We start from the raw sequence: 13,506 nt of genomic DNA, 5'->3' as shown, positions 1-13,506 counted from the left end.
TCTCCAGGCTGAACATTCACTGCCTTTCCTCACAGGAGAGGTGCTGCAGTCCCTTCACCATCTTCATGGACCTTCATAGGACTCTCTCCAGAAGCTCCATGTTTCTTGTGTAGTGTGGAGCCCAGAACTGGACGCAGTACTCCAGGCGCTAAGTATTCTCCTGAAATTTTGTGCCTGTCCCTTGAGCACTGTGGTGAGACGATCCCTCCATGCCACCTTCTAGCTACATGTATTCCTATCTCTGCCTGCACTGCATCTTTCACTGTGCAGAAAACTGTTAACTAAAAATGACCAAGGAGGTTCATCACACAAAGATCTGCCTATTTATTTATACTCAGTTCAGTGTTAATTTTTGGACTGTTCTTGTCTACTTCACCATCATGTTTTCTCATCCCAGAAGCCCAAAACACATCAAATCTTTTAAACCCAGAAAATCTACACAATAGCAATGTGATTTGTTCCATAAGTGCACCTCACTCATATGGGATGCACCTCATTCACAGTATTTTGTTTCACATCCTGCATTAAGCATAAGTAAAGGGATAGTGACCTTAAATACCAGACAGTGAATGTCTTACAGTCAAAGAGACAGAAATTACCAAAAGAAATCTTATGGATGGCACATGCTTCTGTATTTGAATTTTAATGATTTCATTTCCAGCAGAGGAATTGATTCTGCAGATTTGATTTATTGTTAGCTCAGCTCAATAGTATTGATTTAGATATTGAGCATGATATGTGCCGCTACAGTTATTGTTTCCCTGAAATAATTTGTTTTGATATATATACATTGATTACATTTTTACTCCTTTAGCAGTACTGGTCATGATAATGGTATGACACGTGGGCACAATGTACTGGTCTCTGTTTCCTGAGCCAGCGATATGACACAGGTCAAAGTTACCAGATGCTGTGCCTTCTTCCTGCTATGTGTCAGGGCAGCCAGTACCTTGTCTCACTCCAGCACCTGCTGTTACACCAACTTCTCATTATTTTTAAAAATAACACATACATTACCACCTAATACAGTCAGTTAATATAACCTGATGGAGCAGGGCAGACAGCTTGATGTTCCCAAAGTGGAAAGTGTTCTCTCCCTCTTGTGGGATGCATTCAATAACTAATGCTTCAAAGACACAGGGCTCCTCTGATCTGAAAACTTCCCTCTCTCCAGCTTAACTATTGGATTTGTCCCCTTACCTGCACATGTTGCTTATTGATGCCCCTCTGCCTTCTTGGGGAGGAAGGAGGGAGGTAAGATTTTCACAGACACTTGCATAACATTCTGCACAGTACCAATAAGCAATACCAGGAAACAAACTCACTTGGTCAACTTGGATATGCTTTCATTGTCTTGTCTATGAAAGAATACATACACATGGTTTTGGTACAACTGGGAGAGATTATCTTAATAGACTGCCAATTAGTCCTTGTTCCAGCATGAAGGGCAACCAGCTTATCCAGATACTTCTTGTCTTCTGATCTGCTCATATCATTAACTTTTGCAGCCACTTTCCTCAAAGGGTGGGAATCAGGTACTTCTCTCTTCAGACCACACGTCTCTGAACTGATGACCTTTGTGATATTCTGTGTATGGCTCTGCCAATTTCCTGTCTTTTCCCTTTATTTATTTATTTATTTATTTAGAGTCTACAGGATATGTCTGGGAATTGCTGGTTTTTGCTTTGCAAAATTTCGGGTTTTATTCAAAATAGGACCACTTCTTCTTGACGTTGTTGTGCACCTGCCCTCACACTTCCTGCAAACAGGTATTTGCCCCTGTTATCTGATTCTGTCTTTGTTGATTAGATGTACCTTAACTGTTCTTAAGCAGTTTCACTTTAGAGAACGCAATCTTCAGTGCAAATCTTTGCTTCTACCTGTTCTGAGCAGCACAGTGTCCACTTCTCACAGGGAATGCTTTGCTTTGATCTTATTGCCAGTTCTAATGCTTTTAATTTGATCTCTAATTATTCCCTATAATAAGTGTTTCAGTTCATGTGTCTTAGCTTTAATATTAGGGTGATTAAGCACTCGGTGATCCTGCTTGGCAGCCACCTTCTAGTAAAGAAACATATCATTCCCTGAAAACACTCCTACAGGAGTCCAAGTGCTCTAGAATTTTTAAATGATTTTAGGAATACATATCCTTCTTCATGTTCCCAAGGACTAAGGTATAGCTCACCTCTATGCTGAGCCTGTCATAAAAGCCCACGTGGAATACTTCTGGATTTTGTAATTGCATTTGCTTTGCAGTGCAGCCACTGTTTCTTGATCTGCTTTTCTAGGTTGTTTTTTAAACACGAAAGATTGTGTAACAAATAAGTGCTCTCTTAGAGAGAACTTAATATCTTGTTTTTGCCAACCTTCGATGGACCAAGATTGAAAAAGATTATGGACCACTCATATGGCATGAAGAAGTCTGCTGACTATTGTAACATTATAAAACATTGGCTACGCACATCATTGTAGATGGGAATACCATAATGAACTGAATTAATTATAGCTTGCTAACTTCTTCAGTGTATGTTTCCAAAGCTGTAGTTAATACTTTATTTTTGACATAGAGTAAACAAGTGTAAGTTTCAAACAGGAATTGAATTTATGCAGCTGTTAAAAGGCACAGAGCTGTAATTTAGAGATGAAACTGACTCCTTTTTAATTCCCTTTTTATCTAGAAAGTAGTTTCATCTTTCAAAAACAGAGAGAGATTTTTACCTTAAGGTAAAAGTAGGGATGTTTTTCCTTGCTTCATTTAAGAAAGTATAAAATTCCTTTTATTTTAAATTATGAATTAGAAACATAAACATATTTATGCAAATCATTGGTATATATACATAATCTTTAAGAAATTATTTTGGCTTCATAATCATTCCAAGGCATACCTCACTGGATTCATATTGTTTCTATGCTCTTTACAAAGAAATAAGCATTCCAAAAGCTGTAAATCCATTTGTAAACATTTTCACACACCACCAAAGGAAAAAGTTATGCATTTTAACTTTGATACATTCTCTTCTTTTCCAGCTCAGCTGCAGCTTTTAATTCCCTCTGTTGATAAACCCTTTTGTCAAACATATCCGATGGGAATTTAAAACAGACGCTTATTTCAATACAGGTTTATGAGGATGTCGTAGGTCAAGGCAAATAGATTATAACAGGAAAAAATATTGGATTAATGGCACCTGTTCTCATAGATGAATTCCATGTTTGTCTCTCAGGGATCAAGAGAAATTAATCACCTCTTATATATTCTAGACATTTCTACTTGTTCTTTTCCAGGGTACACAAGAGTCAACATTTGTCAATATTTAATTGTTTCACTGTTACTGGATATTTCCCTCTGTAAAACTGTGCAGTAGGAAAGTTGTAAGTATGGTAATAAGCATCTGTACTTGCTGCTTTACCAAAACTCCTTGTTACCATTTATTTCTAGGGCCATGGACAGCAGACAATGTGCCCTTGGGAGCCTTCTCCATGGCCAGCTGATCTTCTCCTTGTCAGGTAAGAACCTTTTCCACACCCTGCCACACTGAAAAGATTAATCAGAAAGTGTCAGCCCTAGGTACATGCTCATGATTCAAAGCCACGGGGTTTTATAGGCTGTAGCAATCTTGACCCTCTTTTCCAGTGACACAGCCTCTGTCAGAGAAAACTTACACCCTGAAGAACAAACACAGCTTTCAGTCTCTCGTCAAGAAAAGTGAAACGCTGAAACTCAGAAATACAGCACAGTTGAGCAATCAGTGAAATACTGAAACTGTTATTTTTTTAAGAGACATTTAGATTATAACTGCTTTGCTACAATGATCATCTCTTTGTTCTCTGTGTGGCTCTCAGCACAGGAAAGTCCTGGTGCACGTAGATGTACAGTCTGTTGTGATAGATGGTTATTGTCTTCATGACAAGTATCCGAGTTGTCCCATTGACTTTCCTCAGAGCAAGTAAGTCAACTGCTGCTCCATTTTTTTTGGAAGGGGTAGTGTCAAGGGCAATCAGCTCTTGAGAAAGGAAGTTCAAATCAAGTCCAAGCAAAGACGAAAAACGGGTATGTAAAAGGGCATGTGCAGGTCAATTAAAAGAGTAGCTAAAGATCATACCTTGGCCTGTTTTTTGACAAGTCTATTTTACATGAAAAGTATCGATGACCACACAGCTAGCACAGTACTGCAAAAGAGCGGGACACATGCAAATGTTTCCAGCAAAGAGCTCACAGACTGAGCAACTACTGTTGCTCAAAGGAATCCTCAGTCCCTGTGGCAAGCCTGGTATCACTTTTTTTTCCCTTTCCCACTAATTCACTTTCTTAGACTCCTTCCAATCTACTTTTCAGCTTGTCCATGTTATTCCGTATCATGTTTTCATTTTTTATAATTTAGTTTAAATTCAGCCGAGTAGGAAAAAGCAACATAAGTATTTACTATTACTACATATTACTTATTAAATGTCAAAATTCTTCTGTATTACTAACACTAGTAGGTCCTGTTCCTTTTATAAGCTTCAAATAAATCTCAATTATGATCAAAATTTTTGTTCTACACGTCTTGAAAATGCTAACTTCTGATTTCACCCTACAAGGACACCCTGCCTTTGATATCAGCTTTGCAAAGTTCAAACCATAATTGCATGCATATGCAACCTGAGTCAAGTTTCATTTGTCATGAGTATTTCTGTGTTCTAAATTCATCCAAAGAATGTGTTGGTTTTTTTTGAGCAAGCCAGCAACAGATATCTTTCAAGTGATCCCTAATTACTATTCAAGTAAAGATTCCTAAATCCTTTTTTACAATACCTGCCTAATGTCGATGCATTGAATTTAAAATGGGATAGGTATTACAAACACCTACATCTATTCAAAAATAAAGTAATTTATTTGCTTGCAATGTCTGTTTTTGGAAAAGAAGTTTTCTTCAGGTCTGTGCCACTCTTGCAAAGAAAAAACAATGAAAATGAAGACATTTTCTACTTGACATAAGATTTGTTGTTTGTTTTAATAAGATTTGTTTACCTTTGCATGTGTATGTAAACATACACTCTTAGGATATGCTTATGATGTTGCTGCAAGGCTTATTCTGAAATGTATACGCTCCATTTGGGATTGTTTATCAGCAAGAGGAATAGTCTTGCAGTTAAAATGATATCTCTAACATGTTGCTAGCTATCTTTCTAACTCTATATTTGGTTGATACCTATGCCCTCTTGAAACTGGCAGAGAGTTTTTTGAGTGGGCACAGTGCCACCCCAACAGATGGTCACAGGAAAAGGCATGCCAGAGAACCAGTATGTGCATCATGTTTGAGTATTAAGGGATGGATTTCCATCCAAGAATGTCAAAACAGCAGTCAATGCAGAACATCTGAGCTTATGGTTAAGGGGATATGCTGACTGTTCCTGCTCAGAGCTGGATTAACTTTCAAAATGATGATTTAAACAAAAACACAGAGAGAGGGAGGGAAAGCCTTCTCCAGCTGTGAGATTTTGGGTCTAACAAATCACGAATAGAAGGAAAGAGAAGTATTTAATGAAATCTCCACCCTTAACAGTTCAAGTAACACATCAAGCCCCTGAAATCTCTCCAAGTAAATAAAAATAGGCTTCCATGGCATGGGTCAATTTCCTGGTGAATAGCCTGACTGATGGCAGAAATTAGACCTGCAGATTACACAGCATGGTAGCCCATGTCTGCTTTCTGTTAAACACAACCCAGTCCTGTTCAGAGTATGCCACACACCATGTCAATTCAAATTGGCATGCATTGGTGAATAACACCGCGTTCATTCCAAGAAGGTCTAGTGCATCTGCAACTGACAACACTCTGCACTGGGAAAATCAAAATCCTAATGCAAAAGAGTAATTCTAAATCATGTGTTCTGTACCTTTCTGTGCATTTGTTATGCTGATATACAGTAAAAGTAAAGCCTTGAAAGAAACATACTGAGTAGTTTCATTTGGATCAGGGCTAACATTTCTTTTTAGAAAATAAAGACATTACTAAAGAAAAAGTTATGCAGTTCTAAGGATTATAGTGCAAAGGTAAGAGTTGGTGTTGTTTGGGGGCAGAAGTATTAAGAAACTTTGTGTGTTCTTTTTCCTTGGCTCAAGAATGAATTGATTTTCGGAATTTATTTTAAAATCAGAATCAAAGTTGTAAATCAGAGAAGATGCTGAGTAGAGCATGAGAAAAAGCTGCCATTGACTACTGTTGAGTTACTATTGAGTTACATTATTACCATTGAGGGCTAGTGGCACTGAAGAAGAGAGAGTGCCGAGCATCCTCTCACCCTGTATCTTGCCTGGCTCGTTTTAAGTGGTATCTGACATTTAGGTTGTATCTGCACAGGAATATTGTGCTGATCTCCTTATTTCTTTCACTGAAAATAAGTGTGGCAGCTCAACCCTAATATACTGTTCATTCCACTTTGCTATCTAAGTTAATCTAATTTCCTTGTTAATCACAGTGTCAATGAAGCTTTGTGTTTATGCATCTTAATTGCAAGACCTTTCCTGGAAAAAAAAAAAACAAACAAACCAAAACAAAACAAAACAAAACGTGCAACTATCTAGTTCTATCAAAAATCACTATTCTGATTCATCTTGCTGTTGCATGTGTACCTCAAATTAGGCAAAATCTGAGAAGTTAAGTTAACAAACTGCCTGATTGCCATTTTTTTTTTTTTTTTTCAATATTATTTCTTAACTACTGCAGCACAGTGGAAAATAGCACTCCACTGAATGTCAGCAGCAGCATAATCATTGGTAAGAACTGGATAGAGAGCGCTTATGTCTGCTGAGAACAGATCTGCTAACAAAAAGAAGAGATAAAATATTAATTTCTCAATGCCAGCCTAAACAGTTAAACAAGAAGGTTTAAAGCATAGGAAGACTATGGAAAATAAAGAGCATTTTCAAAATTCCTGTACAGAATAGTACAGAATATATATTTCTCATTACTCACAGAGTTAATATTTTGATTTATACTAGAACAGACATCTTATAGGACAATTTTATGAGGTATGATCTCTATACCATGCAGGATAAGAAAAAAACAAAAACAAAACCAAAAAAGAACCACACACACAAAAAAACAAACAAACAAAAAAAAACACAACGGGGCTTTGTCCCATGTAAGAAAAGGTGCTCGAAACCAACCTTTTACCTAAGCCTCTTCTGCCTCCAGACTGATGCAGGCATTTTCACCTTTTCAAAATTCACTGGAAAAGTGCCCCTTCAAAACTCTGCTTTCATAATACTCTGCAAACATGACCACCTAAGTTCCAAAACCAGCTCTTCATCTACTTTCCTCCATCCCTTCTCTCCCCTATAGTTCATGATGTGATAGATGTTCTCCAGGTGATGACCAGAGAATCTGCATTGGCCAAGGAATGGCAGGTACAAGGGCAACTGGAAAAACAAGTACAATTCTAATTCTTGTTCCTAGAGGGCATTTAATTTATGGACTTAATTTTAAAAACCTAATTTAAAATTTATGGACCTATTTAAAACTAAGGATGTATTTACAGATAAACATTAAATTAGTTAACAGTTATATCTATTCTGGTGAAAAATGTTTTCCCAGAGGTCAGCATAGGAAGGAAGTCTTCTTCCTGACTGACTTTTAACCAGGGTCCAGGATGAGATTTTCAGCTGAGCTCTGCTCTGCTATGCCACATACTCTTAGCCATGCCTGTATTAGCTAGATTACAAGAGCTGCACCAGTCTCCCTAGTCTTTATGCTGTGATAACATTTGTCATTTCTCTAGATTTGTAGTGCTGCATCCTACTGCTCCAGGTGTGATAATTTCCAGATTAATTCTTCCAAGAAAGATTAAACATTTGAGAAATTATATTGATTTTAGGTAGGTGAAATAGTTGGAAAGTAGTAAGATGGTAATTGCATACATAATCACATAAATTGTGCAGTTGTGCATCTGCAGGGAGATATTGATTACCCAGAAAACATTAAAAAAATCAAGCAAAGCTTTCAACTCTCTCCAAAATAGTCTGAATGCTTAACAGAAGTAGTTTTCCTTGCAGTTATACTGTGAAATAGCATATGTTTGAAGTTTTCCTTCCAAGCATTTTCTACAGAGACTTGAATTTTAATCTTCGTATTATGGGAAAACAAGGGGACTGTTAGCATTTGTCCAGTGGCCTAATGATGGGTCAGAACTGCTGTGTTATAAATGTATTATTCTTAGAAGAAAAGAATGAAGGAAGTGAGATGAATATGAAGCCATGGGAACAGAGCTGCAGGGAGAGAGAAAACTACATTGGATTGAGTGTGATTGTCTGTATGCAGTATTTCCATAGCATCCAGAGTTGTTGAGGATGTAGTTTTTGATTGTCCCAACAAATTTTCTTGTCTTAGACTCCCATGTCAAATAAACAACGCTGAGAAATTTCTGGGCTGCTTGTTTACGCCAAACGTTTTGCATAGGATGCTGGCTTCAGTCTTTCTGTCCATATCACAACTCTCTCCTTTGCAGATGAAATCATTTGCTAAAGATCGGTCCAATTCCTCGTAATAGGCATGCTATCAGAACTCCTTTCCTGGCCTCTTATTTCCAGATACTCTCTTAGCCTTTCTTTGCTCTCCTTTTGCACAGTGGCCCTAGCTCCGGGGGTGCTTCCATATCTACATTCGCTTTGATATACCAGCATCCACACCCTACTGACTCTGACCTAGATAGAAGTGAATGAACAATTCTCAGAAGCCTAGGACTTCCAAAATAACCTAGGTCAAAGCACTTGAGAATTCGTTAATGCATGTTAAAAAAAAAAAAAAGAAAAAAAAAAAAAAAGGTTTCTTGGAAGTAGGAGACAGTTTTGCACCATTATCCATGAGTCCTTCTGAGTTTTCTTTTTCAGCTCCTGGTACATTGTGCAGGTTTTTTTTTCCCCCCATTGGTGCTCAACACTGATCACCTGGAAGGAAGAAGACACTTGAAAGATAAAACCTTGAAAGTTCAAGGACTTGTATTAGCCCTCTGAAGCTCTTCCCAGAGATTTGACTTTTGATAAGGATATCATCCTCAAATCAGGTACCACTCCTTATTTGTCCAGTCTCCTAATGTTGAACAGATCAGAGCTACTGCACAGAAGTGCCTCTTTCTGGAGAAAAAGACTGAAAGAGGAAAAATGAAAATTCAAGAGAATGCCCTGAGCTGCAAAAAGGGCTATTTCAGGAGGTGTGGAGTTCATGATGAGCTCAGAAAACTCGGGAAACGAGTAATTGAGTAAATGTAACAGCTCTTTTACTTGGGATAATGGTAGTGTTTTTTTTTTTGTTTTGTTTTGTTTTGTTTTTTCCACCATAAAGAATAAAAAGACCTGGTATAATGGAAGCACATATCTGTATATCTTACTTTCACATATTAGATATAAAATGAACCTGACACCCCACTGCAGTGCTCGAGCTTTAGTGTAATACACCTCCAATGGTTTTCAAGCAGTTGGTAACACCCTTGAGTAAAACAGCCGTGGAACAGATCCAGAATATGTATTATTTATTATCCACAAGGGACTGCAAATGGCAGCATATGCATCCTCCAAGAAAGTGGGGCTGGGTGAAGACTTGAATAGTTCTCGTAACATTTTCCTGGTTTTGTTTCTCACCTTTCAGGACTTTTGTATTTGAACAAATTCAGGAAACAGCAAACTGCCTGCAAACCCCTGCAAAGTCAAAAGATCAGTTATAATGATTTAACTAGAGAGCTGACACACCTCTACTGGAAATGATCCATTTTTAAGATGAAAACTATGCAAAAGTGAAATTAATTTGCAGTTTGTGACAAATGCCAGCATTCTCTGTATTTGAGGGTTTTGAAACCAAATCTGAGCAAGCACTTTTTGGCAAAATATGAGTGTTTCTTGATCAAACTTTTGGCATGACTTCTCTACTCCTTCCCTGCACCTTCTGAAACATTTCTTCATTATAATAATAAGAAAACAACTTTATACCTGAGTTTTTATGTATTATATGTATATATATACATATGAAGGTGAGAAATTTTACTGGCTACTTTTTTTTTTTTTTTTCCAAAAAGCTTTTTGATTGGTAATTACAAATCCATTTATACTATAACCTATTCACAACACAGAATCACAATATCTAAATCCTGATATGTGCAAAAATTTCACTTCTAAAGTCTTAAAATACCAGCATGCCTGCGGGTAAGGAAAACAGTGCGGAACTAGTGATTTAAGGGATAAGAAAGATTTTTCTGGATGATTTATTTAATATGCAGTGTATATTTTTCTCCCTTCATTATATACCACTTGCCAGAACTATTTGATTCTGTGAATTATTTGGGATTTTTAATTTAATGAATAATTCACAACTCACTGCAGTGATTCTAGAAAGACATAACACCTTATCACACATTCATATCAGTGCACAACACTGAAGGGAATATTGTTTTCTTTCTAGAAAGCGTTGTGTTGTCTTCGAGAGCAAGCATAGTTTAGCTAAGCATTAATAAAAAGTACCATGTGCTTACATGCACTTTCTTGCTTCTAATCTTCTGTATAACCTACAGGTAAACCTTTTTTTTTTTAACCACAGCACCCACTCCAAAGCTAGTCCATGGCTTGTGTCCAGAATTTATTCACCTGTGATGCACAGCAATGCCATTTCACCCAGTTTCTTATCAGAATTTTGCCTTTAGGGCACCAAATAGTCAGGTACTGTAGTAGCTAAAGAACGTCTTGTGGATCCCATCAGAAAGAAACTGAACTGAATTTCAAAAAAGATTGCTCTCAACTCTCCTTGCAGAAATCTACAGAGAACAAAAGACCCAAGTAAGAACACAGCATACACCAGGACCCTGAAGTAAGTGGAAGTTTTAGGAATTAGAGTCATGCAGAGTAGGACAGGCAGCAACATCACAAAGCACGTGTGAAATGAGAACTTCCCAAACGTAGTTACTGAGTAAAGAGAGAACCTTAAAAATGGGCACCCTCACAATACTTTCTTGTCTGATATCTTGGACATCTTCCAGACTAGGGAAGCAGAAATGTATTAACTCTGAGCAACTCCAAACTGATGGCTTCAGGGAGCACAGATGGGGCTTATCCTCATGTGTTGTGACAGATCAGTTCCCCACCACAGACAACTTGCTAAGTTCACAGTAGGTCTCAGAAGTCTGAAAGTGAGAGAGTCAGCACTCAGTATTCAAAGACTTTTTTTTTTTTTTTTTTTTTTTTTAAACTGCACATAAAGAAAGAAACGCATCTGTCCTTCTGCCACAGTACCTGCAAACCAGGGTCAATTGGAAAAGTACAGAGGCCAGGTTCTCTGCATTTTGCTGAATCATGTACAACTCAGCAAAAGGAGGGTAAAATGCAACTAAATAGGAATGTCTGCATTTCACGCCCCTTTTGCACTGGGTGCCAAAAACAAACAAACAAAAGAAGATTTTAGTCCAAGATATCCAGCTAAATACCTAAGATCATTAGTACAGAATCTCAGAACTTCCTATTTACTCTTAACTTGCTGTTATGAATAGTCTTTTGCCTGTTTTCCATACAGTCCTTGCATTTAGGGATACCTCTGCAGTTAAATCGTTTTCAATAGAGCATAGAGTTAACACAATACTATAAAGAAAGCTAATGGAATTACTTGCCACTGATGACTATGAATAAATTAGGCATTATTTGGAGTAACAAATATCCACAGTGGTGGGTAAATGGTAGTGAGTTTCAGGGTCCATATAAACTAGTTGATGAATAATTGGGAGCTAGGTCACATTTTTAGTCAAAGCAGAAACAGGTTTGCTTCAGAAAATCAGAAATGCTAGAAGAAATATACCTACAGCACTGAAAAACTGTTCATTGGCACCAAAAAGATTGACTCAAACTGGCAGACAGATGAACTATTATTCCTTTGAAAATAAAGGATTATAAATTTGTGCACCCAGATCTGGTTTTGGATGAAAAAGAGAGATAGAATTTGGTTTGATAGACAGGTGAGGGAGTACTTATCTGCTCCTGACTCTAAGAAGTTAAATAAGCCCCTAGAATAGCATTCACGGCAGGTTTTCTCTGTACCTAAGACAGTGATAATGATGAGAATAATACATTTCCCTGGTAGGGCTCCACTTAGAACAGAGCGTTCTGTTCTTGTCAATTCAGATTAAACAAGACATTTTGGGATTTGAGAAGTATAGAGAGAAAGTGCAGTCAACTATGAAGATGAATTGTACAAAAACAAGTAAACACGTGTGTCTTAGAGGTTCAGTGAAAGCTAAATAGGTGACATCTTGAACATGTGTACAATAAATCTGACAGGTGTGATGATGCAGCTCTGTAGCCATGTAAAAATGTACCCCTGTAAAAGATAATTCTATATTATAGACAGAACTTTAATGAAAATTATACCAAAGGTTGCCCAAATGCCTATTATAAGATCATGTTTTCAGTGATTAAATGAACCATTCAGCTGTACATGTTTATGTTTATGGTTTTTGTTCTGTTTTGTTTCAGATATACATTATACATTTGTCCCCTGAAAGTATTGGGGAACGGTTCTTCTAAGGACTTGACAGTTTCCAAGAACAGTATCATAGAAATACACATTTTTCCCTATTTAGAAAATAATTTTAACTTTAATTTTTAACAGTCATTTTACTGTCAATCTCTAATCTTTTTCATGTACTTCAGAGTAAAGGCTTGAAATGAATTCAAGTTGATTTGTTCTGCTGTCTTTTGCGATCCCTAAGAAAAATTTTGTTGTCATAAAAGAATCTGGGCAATTTTGATCTTTTGATGACTGCCCTGAGTTGATGAGGGTGATGATGGAGTTCATCATCTTTGGATGGACTGAAGAGTACATTTTGACTGAGCTTTTCATTGCAGGTCCTCCACAGGGTCAAACTGTTTGCACCTTTTCATAGATCAGTGTAACATTGGAGATCGAGACTTTTGCTTACAAGGAAGATTTCTGCACTGAGCTGCAATAGGCAGTCCCTGGTACAGAGGGTGAGCTGCTGTACTCCCCTTCCTCTCTTGATAGCTTCCAATTTGGGGGGAAGATGATGCAGAGCCAAGAGTAAATGAGCAGCAAGCAGGAATTACAGACCAGGAGAGGGTCAGCACCTGGACACATGGGCTGGGGGCTGGAAACAGAGCTAAAGAGAGAGGCAGGAGCAAGGAGTGGCAAGAACGGAAGAAGAAAGAGTGAAAGAAGGTGATAAATTCTCTCTGATTTGGAGAGAAGGAAACCGTGGTGGAGAACAAAAGCTGTGCTGAATGGCCACTGGGTAGGAGGAGAACAGAGATGGAGACGTGCTGATTGCACAGGCAGGATTGCCTATAGCACAGTCTTTTTCAGAATTAGAAAATGAGCCCAGAGGATAGGTCTGTGCAATGTGTGGCAAAGTACGTTGTCCTTTTCCATGTTTGTCTAATCAGCTGCCTATACAGCCATTAACAGCTCAGAGTTGACACCAGCTTTTTTCATTAGAAGATACAGGAAAAACCTGGGGAGCCAGAAGCCTGAAACCTGCT

This window comes from Anas acuta, chromosome 1 (assembly GCF_963932015.1).
Source record: "Anas acuta chromosome 1, bAnaAcu1.1, whole genome shotgun sequence".
In the NCBI taxonomy this organism is placed as follows: Eukaryota; Metazoa; Chordata; class Aves; order Anseriformes; family Anatidae; genus Anas; species Anas acuta.
The sequence above is the reverse complement of the archived record's forward strand: the minus strand, read 5'-3'. Positions refer to the sequence as shown.